General features: G+C 44.1%; 1 pseudogene; it reads right to left on the reverse strand.

Annotated features, from left to right (window-relative positions):
- Positions 1-1,441: 1,441 nt before the first annotated feature.
- On the reverse strand, positions 1,442-6,141 carry LOC101707972 (tyrosine-protein kinase Fyn-like; annotated as a pseudogene).
- Positions 6,142-6,553: the final 412 nt, after the last annotated feature.

Genomic DNA, 6,553 nt, shown 5'->3' on the forward strand with positions numbered 1-6,553 from the left:
GCCACATCAGACTTGTTTGTATCATTGAAAGCTCTTAAAGGTTTGCCATCACTGGCCTAGACCATCAGTTTCTCAATCATGCTGTTTGTTGAATGAAAAGCACTTTCTTAAACCATATTACAGTGGTCTTTCTCATCCACAGTTTCAGTTAGCCATAGTCAACTAGGGTCTGAAAGTATTAAGTGGAAAATTCCAAAAATAAACAACTCATAAGTTTTAAATTTCATGCTATTCTGAGTAGCATGATAAAATCCCATGCTGTCTTATGCCACTTCACCCAGGATGTGACTCATCCCTTTGTCCAGTGTATCCATGCTATATTCACTACCTGCCCATTCATATTCTAGTAGCCATTTCAGAAGATGAATTATTGAAATATTGTAGTGCTTATGCTCAAAGTAACCCTTATTTTACTTAATAATGGTCCCAAAGCACAAGAGTAATGATGCTGGCCATTCAGATATGCCAAAGAGAATCTGTAAAGTGCTTCTTTTAAATGAAAGGGCAAAAGTACTACTTTTACTACAATGTGTTGTTATAATTGTTCTATTTTAAATTTATTGTTAATCTTTTACTGTGCTTAATTTACATATTAAACTTTATCCTAGGTATGTATATACAGGGAAAAGCCCTATGTATAAGTTTTGGGACTGTCTGCAGTTTCAGACATCCAATGGGCGTTAGGGAACATGTCCCTCATTAATAGAGTGTTGGGGGAGCAACACACTATAGTAATTTCTTAGATATCTGACTTCCCATTCTAATTTAGTCTATAAAATTTTCACACAAAACCATGGAAAGACATGGTTCCATCTTCTAACAGTATTGCAGATGAAAAGTTTTATGTCAATTTTAAGTTTTCTTTAACTTTTTTCTTGATCTTTTTAGCTTTCTTTCATTCTTTAGTGTTTAAGTCCATAAGGATGGAATTGGGAGTGGGAATTTATATACTATATTTACTTTGCTTCATACTCAATCTGAAATCAAATTATTATTATTATTATTATTTTCAAATGTAAAATGATCTCTTTTTAATTACTAAATTAAGAAAGTTAAACAATTTTAAAATGTAAACACAAATAAATCATAACAAAAAAGGAATTAAGATTTCAGAGTTGCTACTCAGTATTAAAAACTCAATAGAAATAGGATTTTTGATTTGTTGTTAAACATGTAATTCAAGGTTGGTACAAACAGCAGCTAAAAATGTAATACTTTTTTTTTGTGCATCCCCATGAAATGTAAAGTAGTGCATAGTTATTCCACTGAAAAACTCTGGAACATATCAAGTCATCATCCATTAGCAGTACAGGACATTTAAAACACTTATTTTACAATGGGACATGTACACCCCCCCCCACCTTCCCCATAAATTTTAGTTGCATGAGAAAGTTTAGTAGGTTGCCATGACTACAATGTTATGGGTTTTAGACCATTTAAATCTGGTTACAAGATTTATTAAATAAAAAACATTTGAAACATTTCAGCATTTATATTTTTATACAAGAAGTTTGTGTGGTATCCATCTTCCAGTTCTCTTGGTAGGATTGGTTGCTTGCTTAAATACATTCACTTTTAAGTTTCAAGAACAAATTGAAGCAAGTTAGAGCAAATACAGGTAACAGAACCTATGAACTTAGCCCAAGGGTTCCTGAAAAGAGTCAAAGTAATAATCATCTAAGAGTACAGCTGTGAACCAAAAAAATGCAATCCAAATGAACAGAAAGAAAGAAACAAAGAAAGAAAGGGAAAAAAAAGGAATTATGCCTTGCAAAAACCAAAAATGAGGCCACTGGATTGCAGAGTAATACCAGTGCATCGATGCAGATAAAATCTTCCCTCTGGGTCCTGAAGGCCCAGGCTGACCACGGCTCCACACAGCACCCACATGGTATATGTACAGGGACATATATTATATATACTCATATTTATAAAAAAGAAAAAACCAAACATCTGTCCTGATTGTTTTTTGTTAAAACATGAAAAAAAATTTATTGTTTTAGACAAAGAGGCCACTTTTGGAAAATAATACTTTTTTTTTTAGTTGAATCAGGTGAAGACAGAGTTAAAATCACATAGGATTTGTGTCTTAAAAAAAGGAAAGCACTAGGATTGTTGGCACTGGAGTAACTATTTACACTGGACAGAGGTTTAGCCTTTTACATAACATCGATACAATGCATTTTTCCAAAGTTTGAGAAATAACAAGGTTCTGTCTCATATGCTTCACAGAGGAGGTTTGGATTTGGGGACAAGTGTCATTAATGAGGGCTGTGGAAGTTCATCAGCTTCAGAGTCACATGCAATCTGATCCTGGATGGTTCTTGTTGCTCAGGGCAGCTGGCTACAGAATTGAAAGCTAATGGGTAGGGGTGGGGAGCCTCGGGGAAAAGGCCTCTGCAGACCTGGCTCTCACAGGTTCTCACCGGGCTGGTACTGGGGCTCTGTGGCAGTAAAGTAGTCTTCCAGAAAGCCCTGCAAGTACTCAAAAGTGGGGCACTCTTTGGGGTCCTTTTTCCAGCAGTGGATCATGAGCTTCTGCAGAGAGATGGGGCAGTCCTGTGGACAAGGCATCTGGTAGCCATGCTCCACCTGCTCCAGCACCTCCCGGTTGTTCATGCCTGGGTATGGCACTCTTCCTTTGGTGACCAGCTCTGTGAGTAAGATTCCAAAAGACCACAGGTCAGACTTGATTGTGAACCTCCCATATAGAGCTGCTTCAGGGGCCGTCCACTTAATGGGAACTTTGCACCATTCATCCGGGCCCCCAGGGAATGATGCGAAGCTGAATCCCAGGCTCCGTGAGGCACCCACCCAGCATCCACTGGCTCCTGGCCCCACAGCCTTCATACACCTCTGGCACTGGGACTCACACACAGAAGAAAGCTTGTCTGTTTCCATTTCAGCCCTTCCTAAACCGAATGTTTAAGTCTCACAATGTCGTTAGCCTGCTCTCTTTCCAGGTTGGAGGGGTCACACAGGGCAGGGCTCAGACCATGGTCACTCAGACACCCTTGGCTCACCTTTTCTCAAAGTCAGGTCCACACTCTCCTCTGCACTGCCGTGCCAATCGAGGCTTCTGGGTGCCTTTGATTAGAGATTCAGCAGCCATCTGGATCTGCGAGTGTGTATGTGCTCACTGTGTGGGCATTTGGCTCTGGGACAAGAACTGTCACATGTTGGGGAAATTCAAATAGCTGAGCTGTCTGACCAATATGTAATCGAGCATTTGGCCGGTATCTGTACCAGCCAGGGTCTTGGTTTGACATTTTCCCTCATCACTTGAGACTGCTAAGAATGTTTCTGTCCTCAGAATGTAATAAAAGGGGGAAAGAACTGGCATGAAATGAAGAATCAAAAGGGAAAGGAGGAGAAGAAAAAGAATTCCAGAGATGGCCAGTATGAAATTCAGTAGAACGCACCACCCTGTCCTGTGTTCCAGCCACTGCTCAACTTTGCTTGGAATGATGGGACTTCAGTTAGCAACAACAATGAAAGCTACCCCCCATTCCTGGTGTTATAATCCACATAGGAGGCTACACTTACTCACAGATTTCCTACTTAATTCTAAACATTTTCCTGGTGACTACTACATGAAGATCCAAGAAGAGAGAAGTTATCCCTGGAAATTCCTTCCTGGCATCTCTTGTTCTCATTGCACCCCAACTGCTGCCCCACTGGAGTGGCTGCTAGGTTGGGCCGTGTTTATTTCTATGAATTTTTGCAGAGGTGAGGCAGATGATGCCGGAGGGTGGGGCTTTCTGAGGCACTTCACTGTTTCCATCCAGTCCCTCTAGAATTTCTATCCTTCTCCCTGCTTGGACCCATGAAAATTCACCAACGGGCTCCTCTGACCTCTGGCTTCTGTCTGGGCTTGGCAGGAGAGCGAGATCTGGATTAATCTCCAATGCATCCCTGCACTTTGCCTCTTCTCTACCAGGAGGCCCTATTGTTCTCATTTCTGCTCTCAATCCCTGTCCTTTACCAATCAGGCCCTGGCTCTGTTGCTGTCACTAGCTCTGAGTCACTGTACCATGACCTGTTGGTTTTCCTAAACCCTGCCTGCGCTTTTGTAAAGACTCCTTTATCAACATCTCCATTTTGAGTGTTCCTCCTGTTTTCTGCTGGGACTTTGAGTGAGCAATGAGCTCGAACATGACTTATCCCTTGGCTTTCCATAGCCCTCTTTGTTCAGAAGCAGAGTATCCTGGGTCTGGAGACTTTGAGGAGGGTGGCATGAGCAGAAGGACCATAGAAGTGGACATCACTCACTGAAACACAGTAAGTACCTCATCCATCCACTAAGTGCACTGCAATCTTCCACCTGCAGAGATGTCAAACTCTTGACAGATCAAAGAGGAAAAAAAACCCAGCAAAAGAATGACATTTCAAATATTTTCTGTAGGAAGAGAAAGGAAGGAGGAAGACTTATGCAATAAAGAGCTACTATTTGCAAAGATGCAATCATGAGTCATCACCATTCAAGTGCCCACCTTGTCTTGCTGTGTACTCATTGTCTTCAATTAACTGGGCCAATCCAAAGTCAGCGATCTTGCAAATTAGTCCATTTTCCAGTAGAACGTTTCCTGATCGCAGGTCTCTGTGGATATAATTCATGTGCTCAATGTAAGCCATTCCTGCAGCAACCTGTGCTGCCATGTCCACAAGAATTGGTAATTTCAGAGCTCTTCCTTCACCATCTTTTAAGAAATCAAGTAAGCTTCCTTTATTCATGTACTCGGTGACAATGTAAATGGGTTCTTCAGACACCACTGCATACAGCTGGACCAACTTGTCATGCTTCAACTTCTTCATGATCTATGCTTCCTCGAGGAATGATTCAGGGGACATTGTGCCTGGTTTAAGAGTCTTTATGGCTACTTTTGTATTTCCATTCCAGGTACCAAGCTACACTTCAGTGAAACACCCCTGCCCCAGTTTCTTCTCCAGAAACCATGAATCACTTGCAACTTCCCAAGCATCTTTAGCCAATCCAGAAGTTTGTGGGGCACAACTCGATGGAATCCCAGTTAAGTTAAAACACAAACCATCAGCTTTCTCCATCCATACTTCCCCAAACTGCCCATTGCCCAGTCTCTTGATCAACTGCAGGGATTCTCGAGGGATTTCCCAGACATCTTTGGTTTTGACAGACAGATCGGTAAGCCTTGGCATCCCTTTGTGACAGGGGACTACTAGGTGGCAGCAGAGACCTGCGGCTCTCTCTGAGTAATGTTGTACAAGCTGCTGAAGTGTTTCAAACTGGGCCTGGGTGGTGATATAGTATCCACCATTGTCAAGATTGCGAATTTTATAATGTTTGACATGGTCTCCTTTCATATCATCCCAATTACGGATAGAAAGTGAATAGGCACCTTTGGTGGTTTCGCTCTCACGGATAAGAAAGGTACCTCTTGGATTTCCAAAGGACAGAAGCTGTCTCTCAGCATCTGTGCGGCCAAGTTTTCCAAAGTACCACTCCTCTGCTTCTATAGAGTCAACTGGTGCCACATAATTGCTGGGAATGTAACCTGTCTCTCCAGTTGTCAAGGAGCGGGCTTCCCACCAGTCTCCTTCCGAGCTATTTAATATTTGAAATTTTTCTCCTTTGTGAAAGCTCAGGTCATCTTCTGTCCGTGCTTCATAGTCATAAAGAGCCATGAAGAGTGTCACGCCTGTGCCTCCTCTCGTCCACAAGGTCCCCGTGTGAGACAAGGAATTCACACCTGCAAAGACGGTGAGCCCTTGGCCCCCGGCTGCATGGAAGTTGTTGTAGTTTGGGATGGAGTTCACACCGAAGCTGGGGTAGTGCTGAGGAGTGGGGTCTGTGCCATAGCGGTACCCGGAGCTCTGGGTCAGGCTGCCATCCCTCTCCTCCGTCAGTTTTGTTTCTTCTTTGTCCTTACATTGCACACAGCCCATTATCTAAATTCTAAAATTTCTGCCAACTACCACAAACTTTATATACACCACATGTCTTCTAAAACAGCGGCAGGACTGGTCTTTTTCCACATCTAAATCAGCATCCTTCCTCTTCAGAAATCTGCGTGGCGCCCGGCCCCGGAGCACAGCACATGGTCCTCTCCCCGCCCTCCTCCGCCCTCCTCCGCCCTCCTCCGGCGCGGCCAGGCGTCTCCGGCAGCTCCGTGCGTGCCCGGAGCCTCGGGCCTTCTGAGGGCGCCGAGGGGGCGGCGCCGGTGTCCCCGGCCCGGCGTCCCGGTCCCTCCCTGGCGCGGGAGGCGGCTTTGTGTGCCCCCCGGGAGACCTCGGTGCGCGCCGGACGGCAGGGAACGCCGGCTCGGAGCGCAGCCTCATCTCTGCTCCTGTGGCCGGCAGGCGGGCAGGTCTCGGTGGCCTATGGCTCCGGCGACTCCTCCTCCTCTCCTGCAGCCCCCTCCCCGCCGGCTCCGCTCCTGACAGATGGCGCAACTGCAACGACACGCCCTCAAATTATTATTTTTGCATTCCGGGAAATGTTCTCCTATTAGTTCTTATAAAAAATTAATGTTTAATTCATATAACCTAAAAGTCAACCCTCTGAAGCACACAATGA

Source organism: Heterocephalus glaber, unplaced genomic scaffold, assembly GCF_053883595.1.
Source record: "Heterocephalus glaber isolate CG9 unplaced genomic scaffold, H.glaber_assembly_v1.0 deba00001463, whole genome shotgun sequence".
In the NCBI taxonomy this organism is placed as follows: domain Eukaryota; kingdom Metazoa; phylum Chordata; class Mammalia; order Rodentia; family Bathyergidae; genus Heterocephalus; species Heterocephalus glaber.